This window comes from Streptopelia decaocto (genome assembly GCF_964273445.1).
Source record: "Streptopelia decaocto genome assembly, chromosome: 2".
Lineage (NCBI taxonomy): Eukaryota > Metazoa > Chordata > Aves > Columbiformes > Columbidae > Streptopelia > Streptopelia decaocto.
This window is the reverse complement of record NC_138655.1, coordinates 145048507-145063338: the sequence shown is the minus strand read 5'-3', so window position 1 is coordinate 145063338 and position 14832 is coordinate 145048507. Positions and strand designations below refer to the sequence as shown.

Genomic DNA, 14832 nt, shown 5'->3' with positions numbered 1-14832 from the left:
AACTCTCATGCCTTTTGCAAAGCACAGAAAAAGTTGCAAATCAATCGTTGTTATTGATTTGCCATCACTAGACAACTCTTAAATAAATGTAATCAGCCACTTCGGCAAAGATCATCGTGTTACCACGATTCAATGGAAGGAACTGAAGTCACAGGAAACAAAACTGTCGGGAAGGGGTGGAAAAAGAGGAGTTCTGCAAAGCACACAACCCTGAAGCTTGTTTTATCTTTTGTTCATGCCCTTTGTCCACTGACCCCTCCTCATCTACCCACCAAGACAGTGTGAAACCCATTCCTCGCCTCTCCCACCCATCCCTGTTGAGGAAGGGAAGACCCCTGCCAGCACCTGAAGGAACAGAAGTGCTGCCTGCACCGCTGCCCTCCCCAGGTGGCCTCGGAGCGGCGTAGGGTGCTCACCTGGGGTCGCCTCCTCTACTCAGTGACCTTTAGGATAGCTATTCTCCTTTCAAACTTTAATAAAATTGTCCAAGACAGTTTTGCAAAAAAAAAAAAAAAAAAAAAGTAAAAAAGACACATAATTAATCATATAACCTTGCTCCTATTAGGAAATGGGTCTCAGACCCAAATAAGCCAGTGCATCTGATGAGGTTGTGTCCTGCAGACAGGTCAGCAAGAAACAGAAAAGTGGCTTTGGGAGGCAGATGAAGAAAAGCAGACAGCTGATGCTGACAGAGAAATCCAGCTGAGTCTATTTTAATATTGTCCCAGGAGCTGATCACATCACCGGTGGCTGTGGGGGAAACAGGAAATCCCAAATGACTTACTTTGCTAGTAAATTGAGGCTCTAAGCACGCTACCAAAGACGTCCTGGATCTATTGAAGTCAAGAGGCACTATGACACTAAGGAAAATGCACTTAAAATTTTACCCTCATCTGCATGAGGATCCTAGCATGTGATTTACTGTTACAGCCTGGATTACAGGCTTTTCTTTGGTGCATTGGCTTTCACTTAATTTTTGAAGTCTGATTTAAATATAGCAAATAAATTGTGACTCTATATTAAGTTTCCATGAATTGTAGTTGATGATGTAGCATTTTGGCACAAGACTGTAGACTTAACTCTGTCTCTAATTAGGTGTGCAGCACTTGTTTACTTTAATGGGATATACTGGTGTCTCTGGAGGGACAAGTGAAACAAATGGTTATACTTGTATCTGAATAAATATTTTTGCTATTAGTTAAAGAACTTCAGGAGCGACTGCTTGGGAAGAGCAAAGCTGAAAGTTTATATCCCGAACTAATCTAAGGCTGAAGGCACATATTTATGTCTCAGCCAATCTAACTGCTCAGTGCAGCTGGAAGTAGGGGGACTCCTCCTCAATTCTCCTGCCCCCATCCCAGCTACATACCCCCACCTCCCTTCCGATGCATAAGGTGAAACAATTTGCCTTCTTTCATTCCCCAACAGCAGGGATAACTTCCTCCTGTTTCAGTGAGTCCTTAACCAGTGTGTGAGAAGAGCGGAAAAGAAAGACAGTGGGTCGTTAGATCAGTATAACCACAACGTGCAATTTTACCCTAAGTTAGCCTTGCTACAGTAAAACTTAATGGAAATGGCTGATTTATACTTATTGGATAAATGGCTTGTCCAAAGTCACAAAAGAGTAATCCAGTGGCCCTGGATACCCTCATCTCCCAACTGGCACTTATAGGCTTCATGGAAGCCTGTGCCTTTCTCCTTCAACAGATAGATTTTAATAGCCATTTGCCTTTAAGAAAGTAAAATCCAGAGAGCTCTCATTCCCTTAACTGGAGGCCATTACCACCGGCATTCATGGTATTCCTCACGTCAAGTACAGACAGAGCCACTGTGGCCACATCCCACCTCTTGTCTCTTCCAGCTGCTGCCTCCACTTTCCCTGTCCCACCTCTACCCCGGCCTCTGTGGGGACCTCCACTCCTCACTATGGGGAACCCCACCTGTGCACCCATCCAGGGGCCACAGGGCACCCTGCGGATGGAGGGGCATTAACCAGGCACGTACGCAAAGGCGACAGATGTGAACGATAAAGCCAGACGGAATCCAGGATCTCATGCTTCACAGCAGAAGTTAATGGCTGAGAAAATAATATAATGATATGGTACAGGCACATGAAGTTGATGGAAAATTCACCTAAAACCACCTGTAAAACTATGTTTTGTTAGTGATTTTTTCCTCTCAGCATTATCTGCACAGATTTATGGGCTGAAGTGTTTCCAACAGCAAATACTAATGCTGAGGGAAAACACTGTGTCTACGCTTCTATGCCAAATACAGCCTATAATTAAGTTTGCATAGTTTTGACAGCTGAATTAAAAGATGCTGTAAATTCCCCAAATCACCCCTCAGATGAGGACTGATGGAAAGCACAAGCAGTACTCACGGAGGCATGTGAACTCCTGCCCTGCTCAGGCGGCTGAGCCCCACGCTGACACCAGCACTTCAGTGGTGGCACTGGCTGGTGGTGCAATGTGGCCCCGTGAAATTCCCTTTACAGGTAGACCGGGTTTTGAGGCACGTTTCCCAAGGCGGTCTCTAGAAAACTGTGATGGCTTTTCCATCATCCAGCCATATCCTCTCAATAATCCAGTCACGTATTTCTAAGGAGGATGGCACCAGGATGGCTCAGCTGTAACGGCCAGGAGAGCACACAGGCATAACGACTTTTGCTGGATTATCACGTCCATTCCTTGCAGGCAATCAGGCACAGGAGATGATTGATTTTTGGAAGCAACCTCTTTGCTCACACTGCTCCAGAACAGTGTTTCAGCTACCCTGGCAGCAAGAGCCTCTTGCCTAAATTCACCCAAGCCAATGCATACCAGCTGGCCTTACACCAGCACTGTCCTTCACTTTAACTAGACCCTTTGTGCCCCACTTTTTCATCTATCTAATAAATTTACAGGGAACAATCAAATGTCTCCAGTAGCAAAGCTCTCTGGGAATGGATACCGTTTTTTCATGATGTGCTGCTGCTTCCCCTTCAGGCCACAAGTTCCCAAGATGGTCTCCATGCCCACCTCTCTGTGGGGTGATCTCTCTCATTTAAGTGGACAGCTAAGTTTGGAAACATGACCTATCACCCATGAGGGACAGAAGCCCCCTGCCAGAGGTGGGGCAGGAGTGGAGACATCAGCAGGGCCCCAACCAGAACCTGGGCTGAAAGCAACATGGCTCCTCATCCTGGGTGCTAAGCAGAAAGGATCATTTTGCTGGATGTTTGCTTAATTTCTGTTCTTGACTCACAGATATTCATTATAGGTGAAGAGTCTTCCCTGAACTGCCACTTTGAGAACAAGACAGAACTTCTTTCTTTTTTTTCTTCCCATGTCACAGTTGTAGCCATCACAGGAGCACATATCCTTTAGGACACATTTTTCCTAGCCTTCAAGTCTATCACTGCCATGCAATACTTCATTATTCATTGGAAGCTGCTTGTGAAAGCTCTGAGCTGCACCACTCTTCAGTCTTAATTTGAAGGTTGTTCTTCATGGGCTGCTCTGTTTCAACAGATCAATAAAATTATGAGTATGGTCCAAAGCCAACACTGATCTTCCCATGAGACTAATGGGCTCTGGACCAGCATCACATTAAATTTCAGTGTGAAAGTCATCTTCTGTTTCAAACAGTTTCAGCATTTGATTAAACACTGATTAGACATTAACATAAAAGGTGTTGACATTTAAAAAAAATGCCATTGTAATTGTGTCAATTTACATTCTAAATTAATACAATTATCTAAAAGAGAACAAACTGTAGCATAAAACTCTTAGCTGCTACTACTAACCAGCAACTGTAATCTGACCTATTCATCAATTACCTAGATAAAGGTAAAATAGTCCCAAATTTCAATTATACATAAAGAAAGTTTCATTTCAAGAAATCAATTTATATGCAAGTCAAAGTTGCACTGCAGGCATGAAAGAGCATACTATTTTGGATAATTGGTTTTAGGAAAAAATACAAATTACAAAAATATCTCCAAAAGAAAGTGTCTTTAATTGCATATAAAGTAGTTTATGATTATTTCCTGTAATTAAAACCATGATTTGCTAGGACTAAGCCTTTTTGCAGATGAGTAAGGTATTTTTGATTAACACAATCCTCACTACACCAGAAAAGCAGAGTAGCTGCTGTATTTAAATGTACAATCATAGACTTGGCTTTTCATGCATTCTTTAAATCCAACCCAAATGTAATTACAAGCCTTTGTGCAAGATCTGAAAGGGCCGTGACAAGGCTGACCAGCTGGCTCCTCCTTGTCACAGCACTGGCCCAGGTCAGAAACCCTGGTTTATTCTGGGTCTTGCTCCCAGACTTCGTGGTCCCTCTGGTGAGAGAGACACAGCAGCAGGAGACAGAGAGGACTCTCCATGCCCCTGGAGGTGATGGTCCCATGGAGCCAGCTCTGCTCATGCCGTGGTGCTGCCCTGGGGTGAGGAGCAGTCCCAGCTCCTGCCTTCACTGTCTCTCCTTTAGAGTCCTTGGGCAAGTCCTCAAACTGCCTGGTGTTTGTCTCTGCATTTTTTAAGAGTGGATTACAGGTCACCTGTCTTGCTCCCGAGATCCTCTCAAGGTGAGTTAGATTCTCAAATCTGGTTAAAGAGGACACTCTGGGGAGATCTGAATGAAATGGCCCAAGAAAATAGTTGAGATGTATTTTTAGCTAATACAGAGCACTCTAAGACACAGCGGGCAAGCTTCTCAGTGGCCAACGGATGCTAATACGTTAGAGGGCTTGCCTAGTTTGAAGGCAGGACCCCCTCTACCATGCTATAGTCTTCCAAGATCATTGGTAAGTGATGGCCTGTTTTTATTCTCTAACACAGACTTACTTTTTAGACTTGAGCTAAGGTCTTAAAATGGAAGTTGCACTTCAATTTCTGAAGAACACTGAATAAACCTTCTACTTCTCTCGGCTTAATGCTGTCAGTGTTCTGGTATTCCTCTTCATTTCCACATACTTCATGCCAGGCTAAAGCACATTTAAGCAAATCCGGTGATCTTTTAGTGAATGAGAACCCCTGAAGAGGAGGAAGCAACCTTGTTATGCTCTCTGCCTAGCATCCTCCCAAACCCCATGCTACTATCTCAGGGACATGGTGCACTCAACTGCTACACAGATCAGCTATCTCAAACTGCAGCTGAAGTGTAGATCTTAAAATCTAAAGACCAGGGCCACGACAGCACATCTTGAACATTTTATCTGTGACAAAGAAAGACCAACTTCCAAATCCTTCCAGACACCTTGGTGGTAAGTGAGAGTGCCTTCCCTCAGGTCTGCATCAGCACTGGAGCATCTCTACGAAACTGGAAATCAAGATGCTTTGTTCTCACTCAGCAATATTGTCCTTCTTTACAAACATTTAGGAAGAGACAAGACACCCAATTTCCTCTTTAAAAGCCCAATACTGTCCCAGACTAAGGGATATCCATGCGAGGATGAGAAATGCAGGCAAAAAGGAGGACAGGAGCAGCAAATGCAGCAGTATCACGTACAGCCACTTCCATCAGACATAAATTTCTTGAAGGAAGGGAAATGCTAAGTTCCCTGTCACAGGTCTGAGTGACAGAGCCTGCCTGCCCACTGTACTAAATCATCCCGCTTTGTGCTTCTGCTGCACATATCGTCACTTCAGTGCCTGCGTCCTTCCTCAGACAAAGGGCACGCTCTGGAAAGGCTCCCGGCAGTGGCTGCAGAGGAGAGGGAACAGGGGTGCTCCTGCCGGGCGGGGAGGCAGTGACCTGCCATTCAGCCATCAGGTTTGCAAATCAGAAGTGGCATGAGCAAATGCAGGGCATAGTTTCATACCCACTGCTCAGCACTTCACCAAAGACAGACGGTGAGACAATATGGATGCATAATCTGTTTTCTAACTTGCCTTTTATTTCCACCCTGCAGTTATTGCCTTTCCGTTTCCAACATTTGCAGATAATAAAGAGGTTTAATCACTTCACCATGGTTCACAGCAATATGCAGAAGTATGTCCAAGCCTCTCTTTTTCAATCAAATCCTCTGACTTCATATTTACACCTTGCAAACTGCAAAGCTAGCAAAGCCACAGGACATGGTGCAATTTCACCTTGCAAATGCTTGGAGGGACAAGGACAAAGACAAAATGGCTCTGGGAACCGCCTGAAGAACTAACCAATGACCTACACAGTGCAGACAGGCTGTGTTTCTTCTGATGCTAGAAAAGGATTAAATTTAACTTGTTCTAACCATCCATCTGAAGGCTCATGTTTTTTCCTGAAAACTTCAGTTTTGTATTTGCTGCGTACAATGGTTACACCTCACAGGGAATGCATTTATGGCATTTCCTACTGCACATAGGAGGAATTCCCCTTTGCGCAGTGAAGTATCAGAGTGTAAGCTGCATTTTTGGCCTATTTTCTTTAAGATGTTCCCATGAATAAAGTCTGTAGAAAAATAGATACACTTCTATAACCCCCCTCTCTATTCTGTGCTTTTTTTTCGCCACAGACCTGCTCCCCAGCAATGTTATGTGGCCAAGGGACTGGTCTGAGCCTGACTCTCTTACCGAGCAGTCAGGAACCAAGCAAGGCAACCTGTCCCTGCCCTCTGCTCATCTGTTTCTTCAGAGGAGCTATTCAAGATGACTGAGCCACAAACAGCAGATCACCTTTGTTCTCAGGACATGAAGAAGAAAGCAGTTTTGAACCTGGGCATCTTTCCATTCCTGCCCTCTGAGCCTACTTATCTGTCCAAAAGACTCCTCACTTCATGTCACTACATCTTGTTAAAACTTCATCTAGCTTAGCTCACGCTTCTGTGATGAGCTTTATGGTTTGTATAGTGGGAGAGGTGTGTCAATGTAAGTGATGGCCAGCCAGGCCATGCAGTTAAAGGCTGCAAATGCTGCTGAAGGAAGAAGCTGCAGGCCCACAAGGCCGAAAAAGGTCTTGCAGAAAGACAAGTACAGGAATGTGCTTCCTTCATTGTGTTCTTCTGGAAATGGGAAATACCTCTGCCTCACTGGAGACGTGAGCAGCAAGTCTTCCTTCTTTCTAGTAATCTAACAAAAGCTGGCCAGAAGGATGCTGCTTGTCCCAGGGTAAGACTGGATCTTTAGTGTTGGTGATTAAACAGTGCTGGAAAGAAGATGCTGCACGCATGCATGAACAGTGTATTTAATTAGTGACATTCACAAGAGCTTGGACATGATTTCTAAGACCTGGAATAGCAATGGACTCTTTTTATTTTTGAAAACTAACGAATTTTCTTTCTCCCTCACATCTTACTGCACTTCGTCTACACATGTCATCAAAGCCTTCCTTGGCTGAGACTTCTTCTGAGGCAATCTCAGGAAAAAGAAGCTGTGGAGTTAGAAAGCATCAGTTCAAGAGCCTCAGGGAGGCAAGAAATGTATAGCACGTGTGCTCAACAACAGACACTGTTTTCAAGTTGGAATTAGAAGAAACCATGTGAGGCTTACACCAAGAATCAACTTTGCATGCAGCTTATTATGTTCAAGTAGCAAGCAACAATTTAAACACAGCTGAAAACCATCCACTTCTGGATGTAATTACATGCTAAAAGAAAGAGCAAGAATTTTGACCTAACTAAACTAAGCTATATACAAAACTACTGTCTACTTTACCTATTTTCAACTTTTTAAAGGTTTGACACAATGTTCCTGACCACTAGGAGTCAAAACCCCTACTTAACTCCCGGCTGGCCGCAAAACCTCCAGGAATGGGAACCAGAAAGGCACTTGGCCACAAAACCTCAAAAGCAGCTCAGACACACTCCTCTTCTTTGTTCTCCAGGTTTACAAATCAGGTGTCTCAGGCAAAGTTATACAGAGTAAGCAGGCCATGAAACATGCATTTATTCATTCTGCTTTTCAGCTAGAATATTTTCTAAGGATTTAAATTCCACATGGTACTCTTTATCAATCAGCATCAAAGGAAGATTTAGTTTATGAGTAAGTCCATAGGAAGAAAGATATTGTAGGTCACAACCAAATTCTTTGCCCAGTTCATTTGTGTTTCAATGACCTTCTGTGACTAAACAACATACAGTGACAAAGTGCTGAGAATCAGCAGAGAGGCACTAAGAGCATATCCTGGAAAGGTCTTTACCCACATAAGCAAGTATCCAAAAGTATACTTAGATTGCATGTGGATAACAATCTTACTGAACAGACTATTTAGATAAATATATTACAAAATAAGTTTTCTATTGCATAAGTATGCATTCTTACGGGAGAAAGAGAAGCCAGACCATTGAATCCTATTAGCATTATAAATGTACATTAAGCAATGTTAACTTATTCTACATTGAATCTGTAATTACTTATGCAAATACAGTCCCCTTTCTGAATTGGTACCAAGACACCTCCTCTTTCAAAAGACACCAACAAAGGAAAAGTAGTTTACGACTACTGGGTTACCTATTACTGCTGTGCATTTGCAGTTATGTTTTATTCTGAAAAAAAACCTAAAACAACAACAACAAAAGTTATTAAGTATTGACCAAATGTAAAATAAATGTCAACAGGAGGATAATATGCTGAAATAAAAAGAGAACTTTTCTCTAAGTCTTCTGTCTAATGATTTCATTTATCACTTGCACAATTTTTTCAAGACAAAGTGCAAATTCCTAGTCAATAGTGTTTCTTTAAAGGCAACAGTATAAAAGAAAGCACAAATTTAACAGTATGGCAAACTTCAGCTCATGCTTTTCTGCTGCTCTGAACTGCTCTAGCCTTCTGACATTTAAGTTTCACAAGCTCAAGCTCAATTTAGCAGAACAAAGTCAAAGCTCATATGTAAGATGATATAAGTTGCATGTCACTAAGTAGGTGAGAGTTTAACCCAGTGTGACTCAAGGATGGATGGAGCTGGAAAATTTTCAACAATACCTTCTTGCCTCCCACTCCTCTGACTTTCATACTTCGAAAAAAGCAAACAGGCTTTAATTTATATTGCAGACCAGCTACTGGAAAAAAGGAAAAACTGCTTGTCCAACTCATGGAAGCAGATGGTCAAAGCACCCTCAAGGAACAGTTCAAATCACAGCATGCCAGAGGATCATCTACAGACCAGGATATGAAAGTCCAATTACAATGTTCATAGAAGCTCAGTCTTTTAGGCTACTATATCCACTATCCTCTGTACCTCAGTAAAGCAAATCAAGTGAAGCTACAGTGATCTATTTGTGTTAAATTATATTTCCCACATCCTAGAGACAATATTTTCCTGATTATTCAAGGCTGTGAGAATACACTTAAATGACCAACATGAGTAATGTTGTAGCTTGGCATCTTTTATCTGTTTAATAAGCTTCAAGTCTATACAAAATATCAAGCTCCCAGATTTTAATCTCCTTTGGACTCTACACTGAACAAAAGCATTCCAAGTGAAAGACCAGTTTATATCAGGTACTCAACTGCAATTACCTAGCCTCAAATATTTGACAGAAGACTAGTTACTATGTAACTACAATTTAATTATTTTTTACCTTATATATTTGAACTATACTTTTATACATGGATTTCTTAATACTTTGAATCTTACAGATGCCAGTCTCCAATAAATTGCATATTTTAAACAGTTTGAACAAGCAAGACATGAACTGACAACACCAGCAATTCTGATACTCTCGTACCTAAATACCAAGCAGGTATCTTATTTCACAGAGTTCTCAAGCACAAGCCTCATAGGGAGACCTTAATAAATATGTTTGGAAAAATCCTTTCTTTTATACATATATATACAGACATAAAAAATATAGGCAGATAATACGGAGACAGTAATTACATATGTATAAAAATATTCATATGAGCATGTATATTTAGTACACTTTAATAAGTTATTTTACTTTAAGAATTTCTGAAGGTCAGAAGTTCTATGTATAATCATGGTTATTTTCTGGTCTCTATGTAGTTTTTCAGTGAGTTATGCGCTCAGTTTAAGAATACTTACATATTCTTATCTGGATTATATTAGAACAAACAGAAGTGCAACAAGTTCCCAGTCAACAAACACATCTAGCAGAAACCACAACGGCTATAAAGTAATCGTCTTTCATTGCAAGCAGCTGTTTACTAATAAACAACTACATGAGAAGCCCTTGAAGGAAAGGCCACAGGAAAAAAAAATGTACTTTAATTAAAAAAAAAGACATGAAACTAAAAGCCCTTCTGAACTGAAACCATAAGTCTTTCTGGCATCCTTCCCAGCTACTACTTGATTCTATGCCCTGTGTGACATTTTATATATCCTCATATTTGAACTACCCAACCATATTTTGTTTCTTCTTGCTACTGTTTTTTGAACTACTACCACAATGGTGTCACTATATAAAGGAAATGTACCACTTCACATTGTGTTATGCTTTCTATTTGTAACCTGCTTGATGCAGTTGTTTGTAATTTATCTAAAAGATCCACAGGTATTTCAATATATTTCATGAAACAGTAAGAATTCTGAATTTTGAACTGAGTTTTGCAGGCCAAGTGTTGACCTGTAACACCTGTGGTTTTGTCAGCCTTGACCTCAACTTCTAAAAATTGTTATTACTAATTAACTAACATCATAACAGTATCCACTAAGCATTAAGCACTGGGCAAACAAGAAGATAGATGGTTCCTTCCCCGTGGAGCTCAAACTTTAAGAAAAACAAGGATGGCAATGCACTAACCCCACTAATTAAAATTTTTTAGAAGACAAAATTATTCAAACACTGATCTTCCCAAATCCGGGACACCTACATTGTAGATTCCCACAGTTAAGCTCGTCACTCTGGGTTCCTTTAAAAATCAGAGGGCATTTTTAAGACCCAGGTCATCTGATCCATTTTAGGTAACTCCTTCAGGGTGAGTGCTGAATTGTAGATTCCACTCCCTAAGGGCAGCCTCTATTAATTAGCGAGATTGCTTGTGCTAACTAGCCATGCAGCTGCCCCGGGTTAGTGCACTAAGGTGCCATGGTACGCACAGATTTCACAGAGGAATGTGCCAGTCTGCAAGAGGGACTTAAAGGCAGAAAATCTTAAGGGACAAACTTATTCAAGCAGCTTGTTCAGGGCTTAACGGGTACATAAAAGAGAGTGAAAGAAGCAAGCAGAGAAACATGTTGCAAAACAATGCAAAAAGTGTAATGGAGTGAGTAATAGTAAATGATCTCTCACAATTAGTTTGCTGGAAATAATACTTGGAATTGGAACTGAGAATTTCAGAGAAATGCCTAGTGCTACACCCTGTCCACAAAGACAATACGAATAAAATCCATCAGGAAATTATTCATATTTCACTAAGTCTTTCCCGTAAAAGAAAAAAAAAATGATCATAAATATTATCTAAATTACCTTTAACATACCCAGCTTAATCAAATCATCAACCACCTGAACTTGCTGCGTGTTGCTGCCCTGCTACCGGGGGATCATTCAGATCCCGTAAATCTTGAAAAATTATTTAAAAAACCGCAAACTCCCAAACTTCTCATCATGTAAAAAGTCAGTCTCCTCCTTCTTCTTTTGATTGCTCCCCCTCAGTGCAAGCACACAGCTGTCCAAAAGGATCAAGTTTCATCTTCCTAAGCCACTTCAGTTGTGATGGATCCCGTACCGCAGTCTATAAACAGTTTTAGGTACATCTTTGGTTATGAACGGGTACATTTCCTAACCAGTATCATTAAAATACAAGGCAGTTCACTGAACTTGGAAAATACTAAGAAATTATTCTCCAGAGTGCAACATCTGGTATAAAGGAGGAGAAAAAACACTGTTTTCAAGTGCAAGACATGTAAGAAGTGGAGGCTAAAACAAAACCCATTAATCTATCTCCACCCCCATGTTCAAAACAAAAACCAGAAAAAATACCCTTTGGTGCTTCACATTAGGAAGGCACAATCTGAGATGTCTCCCATATGTTTTGTTTGGTGTTTTTTAACAAATAAAGCATAATCACCCTGTCCTTTTCTTCTGCTTTCAGTAGAGATCCTCTAGTGTATTTTCAGATTTGTTAGTTCCATGGCTTTTATACTGTTCTCATCCCATTTTATTTGAATGCCTGTCAAATGTACCTACTCCACCTCAGTGAACCGTATCTGAGCTTTTCAGATATTCTTAAAGTTATCATGACCAAAGTTACACGAACCACAGACCTGGATGAACTCAGGGAGCTGAGTGGGGATGTAACTACCTCTGGGTTCCTATAATAAACTCTTGACCTGGGAGCCCTGGTACAATCGTGACAGGCCATGAGCTTTCTGAGCAACTGCTGTCCCCGGGAAGCTGCCACCACCCAGGGAGCACTGGACAGCGACAGCACTGGCCATGACCCCTCCACCTCATCCTGTGGCACCACGTAGAGGAAACTGGGCAGAGTTGGACAAACTGGCTTTAAACCACCTGGCAACTTCCTTCCACCGGAAAAATTCCTGCTGTCTAGTCATGGCTTACAGCTTATCTGCACTGTCAGAGGAATGAGCCAAAATCCCACGTGGGATGCCTCACTCACATGGGTGTGTTGGCTGCTTGGACAGTGCCCTGAACCCCCACTGCACAACCACTGCTGTACGCACTTTCAAGAGTTACCTATTGATCTTGGATGAAGAGCTAAGACAAAAATTGTCTTTCCTGGGGACAAGAAGTGTTTGAAGCTGACAGGTGGATGCCCTTCTTCCGAACCAAATGCATCCTTGTTGTGCTCACAGCCCCAAATAGCCATCTTTGCCTCAGTTCTATCTAGATGAGATTTTATTCTATTTTTCCTTTTATTTTGCAGAGAAAGCCTCCATGCCATGGCCCATCACCTGAACAAGTACTGGCTCACTTCGCAAAGCTTAAAATAAAATCTGTAATAGATGTTACTGTTCCTACATTTTTAAGACAAAATACAGAGTTGGTCACCACTTTTAAGGAACATAAAAATATTATTAAAATAATTGTGTGACACTGTCAAATTCTCTGTGATTCATATGCCTTAAAGCCCTAAATTCTGGATATGCATGGACTGCAAACCAAGGCAGAAAATGGATTTTAATACTTGTTTTTACTTTTCTAAAATGATGGCTGCCTTCATTATAAACAAACATCACATATTACAATACAGATCTTTGTAAAATTCTCCACCAGCTGTAGGTGTGGTGAAACATGTATGGGCTTTTTTTTTTTTAATATATTAGAATGACATTTTGATGTTCATTTTAATTCAGGATTATGAGCTTCCTCAACTTTCAGTGAAGAAAACAATGAAAAATAAACACATTCTAAGATTTGTTTCCCATAGTTGAGTAAGTAATGTCTCTCCATCCAGGTACAAACAAGATCACATAAATTAACTTAAACAGTAAAAATCTATAACTGTTCTTCAGCCTCTTGTCAACTTTCCCGGCAAGTGGCTGGAAAGTTATTTGAATCTTATTAGAAAGAGGAAAATATTTTCAAAGTCTCAAGCAAAACATGCTATTGTTTTACTTTTGTGACACAACAGCACACAAATATTCCTTGAAGTAACATTTCCAGTATTTAAAAGAATTACATGAACTTTAGAAGTGCTATGAAATTTGATGTCCTCGTCTTAGCATCTTACTATGCAAATAGCATTATGCTGTGCAAAATGCTTCACTGGCAGCAACCATAAATTTACTCCCTTAGAACAAACAGAGGGCAAAATTCCCCTTTTCTCCAAGCCTGAATACAGGAGACTTCCACAAACACACCATGAGAGAAAGCTTTCCCCTGGGAAAGGTCACATGGTGATACCACCACTCTGGCCACCAGCATGGGACAGCCACGGGACACCGAAGGTCACCGCTGCCCAGCCACACTCAGCGGACAGGCCGGGTCCCTGGGCAGCCCCTGCCGCTTCGCCGGGCTCATCCCTGCTCTCCCAGCCGTCCCTCCTGCCCCAGGCTCTGCAGCCTCACCATGGTGAGGGGAGGCAGTGATCCTTTGAAATTTTATGAAGCAAATAGCTTGAAAGTGCCATTTCTATGTGGAAATGAGCTGGTGCTAGTTCAAATATACAATGTGCTTGCATTTTGGAGAAAAACTTGGTAGCGTGCATTCAAGTATCAGCCTCACTTCAGTGCTCCATGGCAGGAGAGAGCCATGCAAGCCAAGCACAGGCCCAGGAAAGAAAGGGTGCATCACACTCAATGTTGATCCCTTCCAGCCATGAGAAAATGGACAGAAACCTCCATAGATGATGAAATTGAGGCTTCACCAAGTGGTGGAAGAAAGTACAGGGTAGATATTTGTGGACAAGATCGTTAGTGAGATTGTGCTGGGCCTGTAACAGCAACAGAGTCAAGGGGATGGAGGAAAAAACCAAAACAATTTTGCACCCCAGCATGCTTTCCAAGGAGCTTTACAACCTCAGTCCTTCTGTCTCATGCTGGTTAACAAGTAATTTTCAAATGTAAATGTATTTTAAAGCAGATATGGTTCAGACCGTCTCTGGAACCATTAGACCAAAACCCAAACTATCCATAGAGTGAAGATCACCACACCTATATCCAGCTGAGCTATACACAACCTAATTACCCCCCCCACAGACATACAGACCTCCTGTATGTCACTGAGGGCATCCTTCCCAGCTACGAGCATCAGGCTCCTGAGCACCAGCAGCTTTGTGCAGCACTCGCCTCAGTCACTGGGTTCACTGGGTGCAGCTCTTTGGCTGCAGGCAGCTCTGCAGGACAACAGGAGTCCACTTAACCCCTTCTAAAACTGTGTATGCCTTTCAGCAAGACTCATGTTTCGCCTTGAGTCTAAAGCACTACATATGCAATACATTGCTTCCCTTGCTTTGTTGTTGTTTTTTGGTTTTGTGTTTGTTGTTTTGTTGTTGTTTTTAA

The 14832-nt window shown here is 41.7% G+C and overlaps 1 protein-coding gene across 10 annotated transcripts in view; it reads right to left on the bottom strand.

Moving 5' to 3' along the window:
- Positions 1-14832, bottom strand: part of KIAA1217 — a 180969-nt gene that overhangs the window by 141956 nt on the left and 24181 nt on the right. The window lies entirely within an intron of this gene.